The 11359-nt window shown below is 44.4% G+C and overlaps 1 non-coding gene across 1 annotated transcript; it reads right to left on the reverse strand.

Annotated features, from left to right (window-relative positions):
- Nucleotides 1-3370: 3370 nt before the first annotated feature.
- Nucleotides 3371-3442, reverse strand: TRNAT-CGU (transfer RNA threonine (anticodon CGU)). The gene has a single exon. It is a non-coding gene; the product is annotated as a tRNA-Thr (tRNA).
- Nucleotides 3443-11359: the final 7917 nt, after the last annotated feature.

Genomic DNA, 11359 nt, shown 5'->3' on the forward strand with positions numbered 1-11359 from the left:
GATAAAGGTATCCCTTATCTGGTTCTGCCTTTCAGCCATAATGGTTCTGTGTGGGCATACAGAACAATGTTCATCTACGCACATGAGACCTACCCCCTACGTTCTGTGACAGACAATCCTAAGAATAGTGCTCTAGTCAAGGGTGTAGTAGATATGATAAAGGAAGATATCTCCTATGAGACTATCCCGAGAGATGAGACACTAGTATATATAGGATGGAACGTGACCGGATATGGAGTTACTCTGAGTGAGAAACAGCAAGCTAAGAGATCTTCCCCGATTTGGATTGTACCCCATCAGGGCCACTTATGTCTGCAAGGTATTGGCAAGAATCCCAGAGCTCAGTTAGGGAAGAGTATCTGTACTGAAACATATGTTTTTGCGTCCCAGACTTCCCCTTCATTCCTAGCAGCTAAGGGTACCTATTTCATCTGCCATGATAGAGCCTATACATGGTTGCCCCCTGACTTTTCGGGCACATGCTTTGTTTCGTTCCTGTTGCCTCCCACCTACACAGCTGCGGCAGATTACCATAAGACAAGGATAGTTAGAGGTGTCTTCAGTAAAGAAGACACTGCAGAACAAGAATTTGGAGACTTCGTGAAGGGTTTTCTGCCGTTCTGGGGACCCATGGTTAACAGCAGGAACATAAGGCAATTGACAAGGGTGGTTGAGTCCACCGTAGTTGAGACTGCCGGTGCCCTTAGTAACTTGACTGCTGAGCTCCAGTCGGATCCTCTTATGACCCTTCAGAACAGGGCCGCGTTAGACGTCATCCTTGCAGACCGAGGTGGGGTATGTAGGGTGATCCAATCGAGTTGCTGTGTTTTCATTCCAGATACCGCTCCAACAGTGTACCAGGCCATCTCCAAACAGCATAAGATTTCCGGATCTATTCATGTGGACAAAGGAGATTGGTCGTTAATGGGATGGTTCTGGGAACTGGTATCCGGCTGGGGATGGAAAATTCTGATGGTCATTGGGATGGTCTTAGCCATCCTTTTCCTATTCTGTCTGTGCGTACAGTGTGCTCCTGCTATATGTGGCCTCTGTGCTACATCGTGTGTAAGGAAGCCTGTATCGAGGGACGAGCTAAGTAATAGGATGATGCTACAGCAACATCTCAATGACTTTATGAATATAGACCTGGACTCAGATTAGCGTGAGTATAGGTTATTGCCTATGTAAGGGCAAAAGGAGGGGCTGTAGTATTTAAGATTCTGGCTTCGTGTTATAAACATCATCGTACCATGACTATTTTGATATCAGAAGACCGAGAATGGCTAGTACACTATGCACAAGCATTTTCGTCATATTCGAGTGACGATTTCACCTTGAAATCGTCGTTTTCGTCCTGAACCCTCGGGTTCCATTTTGTGTACGGCAGCCATTTTGTGAGTTGCCCTCACAAAGGCCAATGATTAAGGCCAAATGCGATCCTGAAGGACACGTACACCTTTCCTGACTTCTCTGCGACCTGGGCAAGCTGACTCCACTGCCCAAGGCCAAACCTGTTCGGTCAGTTCCTCTCCCAGTGGCCGAACGAGATAGTATCAAGGCACAACATGCCATAAACCTTTCATCGCACACAAACCACACCTAATCTTGCACACACCTGTCCCTGTTTCCTACTTTATGACTTGCTTTACGAGGAGGAGGCGCCCGTTTTTATTGAGGGTCCGTCGATATCTGATGAAAATACTGGGCCTTGCCGGATAATTGATTGTGGGCTGGACAAACTGAAATATGGGCTTGTCATCATGACTCTGCTTTTTCTTTGTAGTGAAAATATGTGAATGGTCAACTGTAAACTAAAGAATGTTTGCCTGAAGCATAATATTTTGTATAAAAAGAGAAGGCTGGCTTTGTAAGATTGAGCAGTCTCCTGAGAATATACACCGTGTTGTACTTCTAGGATACCTGTTACTTGGTTGCAGCCAATAAATTCGATCTTTGACTTCACCTAGAAGACTCTGAGTTTCTTTAGTCTAAAGAGGAAGGACCCGAAGTCTTAGGGTGTTGTCCCTGGCACCGCTGGGTTACCGGTTCGTTACCGGTTCCGAAAAACCCAGTACTTCAGTAGGGAACCCTGGCCTAAGCATTGTCAATGATTTGGATTGCAAAACAATGCACAAACAATACAGGAAAATTCATCAAACAAATACACAAAAGATTACCAATTTAATTTTATTCTCAAACACATATAAATAAAACAAATCAAAATTTTAATTAAAAGGTTGGAACTTTTCTAAATTCAATTAGGGCTTCTTATCATCCGTACTATATTCTTTTTGATGCACCTGCACTGCTCCCATTAATCCATCTAATGATACTAATTTAATTTTTAGCCTCCGATTTAAAATTCCTTCTCATTTACAGGTTTTTTTTAAATTTCAATTGTACATATAGTTTCTTTATTTGTATACACTTGATTAATCTGTTTATATTATTTAATTTTCTAAGTGGTTGCAGACTCCCTGAGGAGACTTTACCGACCTCCAGGGGTCCCCGGACCACAGGTGGGGAACCACTGTCATACGCTGAAACATCTGCTCACACGCACTCATGCAGGCTATTGCTCCCACAGCATTTTGAAACCGCGCAGAGCACTAAATGAACTTTGTACAGTGGGGAAAGATAAAGGTGTTCCATGTAAAAAGATGACCTTTGACACATTTTTAGGTCTCGCCTGTCGATGCGCATGCGCATCGAGCAAGCGAGACTATAGGGGCTCATCGACTCTTTATCTGACTTGCAAGGAATCGTGGCGATTCCTTGCAGTGCCCGTGACTTTTAAGCTCAATGCGCATGTGCATTGAGCTTAAAAGCGCGTGCACAGCCGCCCACATTCCTCCGACACCTTTGAAGTGAAGCTTAGCTTCACTTCAAAGGCCCGGCTTCTTCACACCCACATGCCGCTCTGCCCCGCTCCGCCCCCTCCCCTGAGTCATCCTGCCTGCCCCTTCCCGCCGTGTCGCATTTCTCCTCCCCCCTCCCCTCTCTTCCCTCCGTCTTGGTTCTTTTGTCGATGTTCTTGTTGTCCATTGTTATACAACCCAAATAGTCCAAATTAATTTGCCCTTTTTTTAACGCCTGGGTATGTTCATAAAAACAGGCTCAGATATGGTTCGCCTTTAAGTCGAGGTGAATAACATTCTCCGCTAGACACGGTTTATGACTGGCTTTCTTCAGGACGCAGCTTCCGGGTGAACACACGCTCTCAGACTGTACTTGTTTCGTTCACGGTGCTCAATTGTATTTGTTCGAATTGTACAAACCGTATATATGTGTTTTGGCTGCCATCCTTCTGATTCGAGGGCAGAGATTAGGAGGCAGGCACAACGTGAACCTTTTAAAACATAACCTTTTGAGGCCCGGACGGGGTTCGAACCCGTGATCTTCGGTTTACGAGACCGACGCCTTACCACTTGGCCACCGCGCCGCAGTTATTTCAAAGCATGACTAGCTGTGTGACGTATAGTAGCTTTGGTGCTTCATGTGCATATGTTCATACTGTTTATTTTTTTGGGGTTGGTTCAGGGTCATTTGCAGTCGTTCTTAACTTCTTGCCAGAGGTCATTTGCCTCAAACTTCTCCGTTTCACTCTGTATTTCGCGAGAGTGTTTGATTTCAGCCGATTCACGATTACATTGAGACTTCTTGCGTAACTACTACATGGATTCAGGAGGGAGACTCTCCATTTTTAAAGCCAAAAATTGATTAGTTTTGTCTGTCGCCAAAAATTGATTAGTTTTGTCTGTCTCCCGCCTGAAATTGCGTCGTCTCCAATTAGAATCCAATGATGGAAATACATTTCCCCGATAACTTTTTTAAAGCTCCCACTTTACCCATTTAAAATGTTGGCATGTATTCACCGGTGTCCTTTCTCTAACGTCCAAAAATTGGAAACAAAAATCGTTAGCTGTATTTTGATCTGGTTCGTAAAGGAACACAGTAGTTCGTTTTTGAGTAATCCAGTTGCCTAACAATGGCCCCCATGATGCGGGGGCGAACTCCAGGGGGGCCTGAACTGTGCACGGAAGGGCCTGAGAGCTCGTGACTTGTTCCAGAGCATGGGGGGTGGGGGTGTGGCTCAATGTATTTTGTAGGGAGGGGCAAGTTTCTTTCGCCACTAGAGTAATCAGATTGGATTTTCAAATCCCCTCACTAGAATGTACTGTTTTTAGCAAAGAAATCCAAACGGAAAAGTCTTCTGCCAGTGTTTGTCACCTCTTTCAAAAGGGTCTGAAGGTCGACTGAAAGCGCTACTTCAAAGTCTCATTGATGGCACGTGTTTGAATAATGATTATGCAAACACGCCTTTTGAAGTGGCGAATTGAAACAAAAACATCGTCAAAATCAATAGGTTCAGCTGTGGTGGTGTAGTCCATCTTTTGGGGCCTTGTCAGACCTTGTTGCAGTGGTGACCTCCCACCAAATCCTTCTCAGCTGTGGTGGTGTATTCATCCTTTGGGTCCTTGTCAGTTCTCATTTTGCAAGGCATGGCCATTGCGAGACCTATTGCATTGCCCTAACTCACACTCACCCTCACTCACCCTCACCCTCACTCACCCTCACTCACCCTCACTCTCACTCACCCTCACTCACCCTCACTCTCACTCACCCTCAACCCCTCACTCACCCTCACTCACTCACCCTCACTCACCCTCACCCACCCTCACCCACCCTCACCCTCACTCACCCTCACTCTCACTCACCCTCACTCACCCTCACCCTCACTCACCCTCAACCCCTCACCCTCACACAGTGCAATAGGTCTCGGAGCATTTGAGTTAGAGCTTTTAGATTTGTTTATGGCTTTTTTTCTTTGTAATTCTTTAGCATTGCCTACAGGAAACAAAAATGCTAAAGATTTAAAAAAAAACCCCATAAACAATTCTAAAAGCACTAACTCTAATGCTGCGAGACCTATTGCATTTCCAATGCTTGTTTAGTATTGCATCTCATATATTCTGTTTGATGCCACAGAAAGCAGGCTGTGAAACAATGACACCATTGTCCCAGTTCCTGAAAATACCCTGTGACAACAAAATAAAGCACGGACAGAACTTCACCAGTTGAGGAACTGCAGTTCTTATGCTCTCCTTTGCCAAATGACATTTCTGTTTCTTAATATATAACATGTATAGGATTGCTCCTCAGGCAATGCAAATAAGTCCACACATATCCTATATACTTATTCCTCTTTCTTTGTTGTTGACGAGCTGCTTCTGTTCGCAGTGGTAACTCCTGCTGATTGACTTGTATGTGTGCTTTCAATTGGCATTGGTGTGTCATAAGCAAGGCAACTGGAATTATGTCATACTGTGGGGTTTTGTGCATAATTAAAGATATGCCGCATTTTCCACAACATCCAACATATGCAACCTAATTTTCTAATTTTATCAAAAAACAAAAAATGTGTTTCTAGTTCAAATAATGGATCAAAAGCTTTAAAAAAGGCAGTGACGTGTTGCTGCGCGGTGGAAGGCCCTTCGCGAAGGTTGTTTAGTCACACACATGCCCCATGTCCTACATAATGAATGCAAAAACATGAATCATTTTGCTACTTACACATCACTGACTTCTGACCTTTTAGTCCCCAGATCAGGCAATACCAGGAGGCAACCAACTACTCATTAGGCAAGGTGCACTGTACTTAGCCAACATTTCAATATGATCTTCATTAGTGCACTAACTTTCCCCTTTTCTTTCTTCTTCCAACCATCCATGAATCTATTAACCAACTGGTGTAGTAGTTAATGCGGGACAAACATTCTATAGTTCTTGCTTCAAAGCAGTCTTTTAGCTTCTGATGTTTATGGCATGTCTCGTGCAATGAACAAACAAGAGAAGTTAGAGGATTATGAGGTTCATTGTACACCCTTCAAAATATTATCATAAAATGATCAAAAGTAAAGAGAACCTTACCTGACAGGAAGAGAGTCAAATAATTTACTGCAGAAAGATTCCATTCTTAGACCTGGAACCCTCCCTCACTACTGGTGGCATACTTCATCCCTGGCTTATTTCCTCACTCTAGACCAGTACTGTACCTGGACACTGTACCAGACACGACCTCACATATTACATCACCCATGACATATCATGAGTGATGTAATATCTGATGTCTTAAGCAGTGCATTGCGGGGTGTATAACTCCTGAATTTCACTGGTTTTGTAGGAGTGAAACCAGCCTAACTATAATGCCCTTGAGTGAATTTCTATGTTTTTAAACATTTTTATTTCCTAACTATAACGTCCCTGTAACCTTTGGTTTCTTTCAGTAAATGTTATTTTTTTTTTAGCTAGTAGTCACGTTTGTAGAGTGGTGGTCCCCCCTCCTGGGGAGCAATTGATGCCCTGGGGACCATCACCTCCCGAGGCTTCTTTTTCAATGAATGCAGGGGAGGCCCATGTGGCCTCCCCTGCTGCCCAGGGGCTTTTTTTCATAAATGGGGGGAGGCTCTTGGACCCTCTCAGCCCCAGGGACTACCACCTCCCCGGGTGTGACACCTTCCCAGGGATTCAATTTTTAATAATGCGGGGGCTGCGAGGACCCCTCCCCGCATCCCCAGGGCTTTTATCAACCTAAATGCAGGGGAGTCATGCAGTACCCACACTCCATGAACCACCACTTCCCCGTGGCAAATTCTAAAAAAAGGAGGGTGGCCACATGGCCCCCATCCTGGAGCCATAGATGGCCTTGGGGACCACCACTCCCTAGGGCCGGCTCCTGCTATGTCCCGGGGTGCCAACCCTTTCTGTATGCTGAGAGTCCTTGGGTGTCAGGAACCCCTCCTGTTACCTCCAGTAAGTCCCAGACATCAGGATTGCAGAGAGGTTGCAGGGGGCCACCCCCCTTTCTCCACCACTCTGCAAATGTGCATTCTGGCACACTACTGGTTGGGGGATGAAGTCCTCTTGGAAGCTGCGGGTCGTTAGGGATCAAGAGGATCTTATTGATAGTATGGAGGAACTGAAAACCTTGCAATATATGTAGAGCTGCAACTATATAGTAGTATCTACCGGCTTAAATTCCTGCACCAATAAGTCGATATGGGAGTGGAAATTCAGCTGGTGGTTTCTCCTCAGTATTTTAAGTTGCATCCACTCAATGGAGATCCCCTGCAAGGCTTTGTTCTTCTGGGTTTGATCAAATGAATGTGATCGAGCTGGACAGTACAATTATTAATCAATCAATCAAAAATTTTAAGTTCGAATACACAGATCCTTAAAACACAACAATAAAAAGATAAAACTGTGAGTTAAAACAATAAATACCAACAGTACAAAAGTAAAACAATGTTTCAGTCACTAAAAACGTACAGTAAAATGAGAAGAGGGAAACCCAGACAGAAATATAACAGCAGGTAGACAAAAAAATATATACATTAACTAATAAAAGTTAGCGCTTACATATTTGCACATTTCGCATACGGATAAACCAAGTGGCATGTAGATATTTTGTCACAATTATTTCACTCTTATTGAGCATAAAGTGCGTAGTGCATACTCATAATAATAAAAAACTAAAAGTTTACATACTGGCCTAATCCATGATCTATGTGGTCTTGCATAGGCAGGGAAAAAAAAGACAAAATGATGAGGGGTTTTTACTGCTTGATTACAGGAAGAACATATGTTAGAATTGCAGTGCTGGGTACTCCAATTAATACTGTAACTATTCAATGGCAAAACCCCATACCTCCATTTAAAAATAAGTTGCAGGGGAATAGGAGCTGGAAGAATATTAAAAAACACTTTGTAAGCGGGAGCAAGCTTAACATATAAAACATGATTGGCTAGACTGCCTGCTTTAACAGATTTCAGTTCCCTCAACCATATGTGATCTTTTAAACGCTCTTTGACAAGAGAGCGAGGTACTCTTGTTGCAGTAGCAGGTGCATCCCAGAGTGAAGGAAGGCCTATCTCAAGTAATTGTGCCTTTATTTGGGAAAATCATGCGTTCCTTTCACAACCAGGAGATTATAAAAGTGGCATGATCACAATTCTACATGATTCTAGTTCATCAATAGACCAAAGTCTTTTCCAATACAATATGGGAGGAACCATAATTAAATAATTCATGGGGACAATCCCTAAATCCAAAAATTAAGGGAGGTGCGGGGCACCCTGCAGGAGATTGAGAATGCTCCTCACAAACCTATTCTCAGTTTTACTAAGATCTTTACATCTGGCACAGCCCCAGAATTCTACTCCATAAATAGCAGTGTTCTTAGCTTTAACATTATATATTTCAACTGCAGGTTCCAAAGAATACTTGTGGGCCTGTTTGCGCAGTTTAGCAATTGCACCAGCTTCTTAATGGAGTGTTTCTTTTAACATATTTTTCTTTTGAAAATGGTGTAGCACATGATAGTACACAGATTGAGCACACACCAGATATTAATAAACACACATGGGAACATATGTGTCAAAACAGGCAACTACACAGCCTCCCTTCCCTTCTTCTTCTCAGAGACGACAAACACAGCATCCAGTTTTCTGTTAATATGACACCCCGTGCAGTGCCCTAAACAGCAGACCGTGACAAGTCCTAGTTGCATGCATGTGAGGCCTTCCCTTCAGGGTCCCCCCATTTTGTCCAATATCTCCAGTGAATAGAATGTCAGCCATTTGCCCCAAATCCTGAGAAACTTTCTGGGGCAACCCCTGCCGGCATATTTAACTTTTCAGCCATCAAGTATATATCCTACCTCTCCTTTGTTCATCTTTGGAGGGGCAAACCTGCAACCCCCAGTATTTAGCTGTATGATCTTAGCCACCATTAGGCTAAGGCTACAGAATAACAGTGTGGCCGAGGGAGATCTATTTCATTAGGGATCCCGAGGAGAAGGAACCCGGAGTCAAGGGGGACGTCAACTGCTAGGACCCTACCAAGCTCGCACGTTATATCCGTCCAATAGTTCTGAATCACGGGGCATCTCCACAGTGTGCGATAGAAGGAACCCTCTTCTCCTCAACATCTTAAACAGTGGGGTGTCTGGGCTCTACCCATGGCGTGCAGGCGGCTGCTATCATAGTAGTCCCTATGCAGTATCATAAACTGTACTAGGCACAGTTGCCACCTGCCTCTGGTTCATTAATGCGTCTTCCTAATAGAAGTCTTCTAATTCCCCAAGATCTCTCTCACATGTATCCCTCAACTTGTGAGGTGTATCAGACATGTTGTTGTTAAGTGTCTTGTAGATCAGGGAGACCGCCCCTGCACCCAGCTCCTCGGTCAGAAGCTGGCCCTCCAGTAGGGACCACTCCGGGACACCCTCCCCTGGAAGCCCCTCTGCACACCATGCATGTCATGTTTCCACATACTTTCAAAATTGAATAGTGTTCAACCCATATTCTCACCTGAAGTGACGTCAACTCACTCCAGCAGATCCCCCGCCCTGGATATGCCCAGCAAGTACCAAGGTTCGAAGCCCTGCAGTTTCTGCATTTCCAGGAGCCATTTTCCCACCCACAGAAGTCTTTCTGTGGTGGTTTTCCCATACCATTCAATCCCTTTTAATGCCCTTTCCCTGGCCAATATGGTGACCTGTGTTGCTGGTAAAAGAATTCTCATCCCGCTGCTCCTATACAGGTATGGTAGATGCCACCCACCCTCCACTTTCTTGTTGGAGATTTAAGCAACATCTCATTTTACAATTCAAACAGACCCACAAATACCCAAACTCCTTCACTTTTTCTAAGGCAACCCCTTGTGCCACAATGTTTGGTGTAATGGATTTAAGAGGGTTAAAATCCATAAATTTAGTTTTATTGACATTTAGTTCCAGGCCACGGTCACTACAAAAAGTTAATAAAAACGGTCAAGAAGAACCTGCAGACAATGCAGGTTTTTGGAGATTAAAAGCTTATTGTCTGCAAAAAGCAGTGTTGCTATTTTTTCAGGGCCAAGTTTAGATGCGTTGTTCCCGAGAAAATTAAGTGCATGAATTAAGTCACTAATATAAAGAGTGAATAGTGTTGGTGCCAGCACACAACTGTGTTGGACACTGGTTTGGAAGTTAAAAGGGTCAGTAAGCTCACCATTGTTGCCATACCTGATTCTGGCCAAGATGTATGCATGCAATCTAATAAGAACGGACAAGATATACTGGGGACACCCATCTTATCCAGAACTTCCCATAGTTTTTCTCTGGGGATAGAATCAAAGGCGGTCTTTAGATCGACAAAGACCACATACAAGTGGTTCTTATCGATTGTTACTGTTTTCCAGTATAGGGCACAGAAACAGAGGATTTGATAAACCGTGCTGACCTTATTTCTGAATTCTGCCTGCAGCTCTGAGAAAATGGAGTTGTCCTTAGTCTACTCAAACAAATGCCCCAGAATCAGGCGACAGAAGAGTTTCTGGGAAGTATCGATAAGGTTGATGGGCCGATAATTCCCTGGGTCCTCTTTGGGCCCTCTTTTGTAAATAGGCACAATCTCTGCAGTTTGCCAAGATGCAGGAATCATGCCTCCAGCTAAATTAGATAGAAACAAAAACCAAAAAGCAGTACAAATATTAAATGACAAAAAACAGCATTCTCAATCAAATCCATGTTGCTATCTACCATTCCTTCCCAGTTCACAGTTTATACACAACGTTATTTACTTAACCCCTTGCATGCTGATGACGGAACCGCACAGTCATCAGCTACGGGTGCGCTGTGCTGATGACGGAGCGGTTCCGTCATGGCCCGCCCCGCTCGATAGAACGCTCATGCGCGGCGCGAATTCTGCGCCTGCGCTGAGGGTTCTATTGAGCGGGGCGGGCCGTGACGGAACCGCTCCGTCACGAGCACAGCTCAACCGACGCTGGTGACGGAGCGGTTCCTTCGCCGCCGCGCGGCCGCCCCGCCCCCTTAGCACTGCGGCGGAATAGCCGCCGCAGTGAAGGGGATAAAAAAAATTAGTGTCAGCAACCTTCTTCCTAATTAGGTATTTTTTGACATTCTTAGTAGGCGGGAGGAGTTAAAAAAGAAAGCTGAAGACTGCAGCAGCTGCTGGCATTGATTGAGTGTGGCGGGCCGGGAAGGTGGCGTGGCGTGAGACGGGAGAAGAAAAGTAAATACCATTTACCTCTTCTCTGCGTATCTCCTCCACGTTATAGTTGTAAATGCCATTATATTTAATTCACAGCCATGTTTCTATGCTCATGTAAGACACAGGCCTGCTTAGCCTTCTCGTTTCTGACGTGGGAGTCGCCTTTTCATTTTATCACTGTATTTGTAAATTACTAGCTCGGTGCTTAAGATTGGTACTGTCTACATCTTTTCAAGGTCCTTCCCATCCTGCTCATGAGAAAGTCATGAATTTTCAAACTCTCGCTGTCTGAGTCCCGGTTTGG

Source organism: Lissotriton helveticus, chromosome 11 (assembly GCF_964261635.1).
Source record: "Lissotriton helveticus chromosome 11, aLisHel1.1, whole genome shotgun sequence".
Taxonomy (NCBI): Eukaryota; Metazoa; Chordata; class Amphibia; order Caudata; family Salamandridae; genus Lissotriton; species Lissotriton helveticus.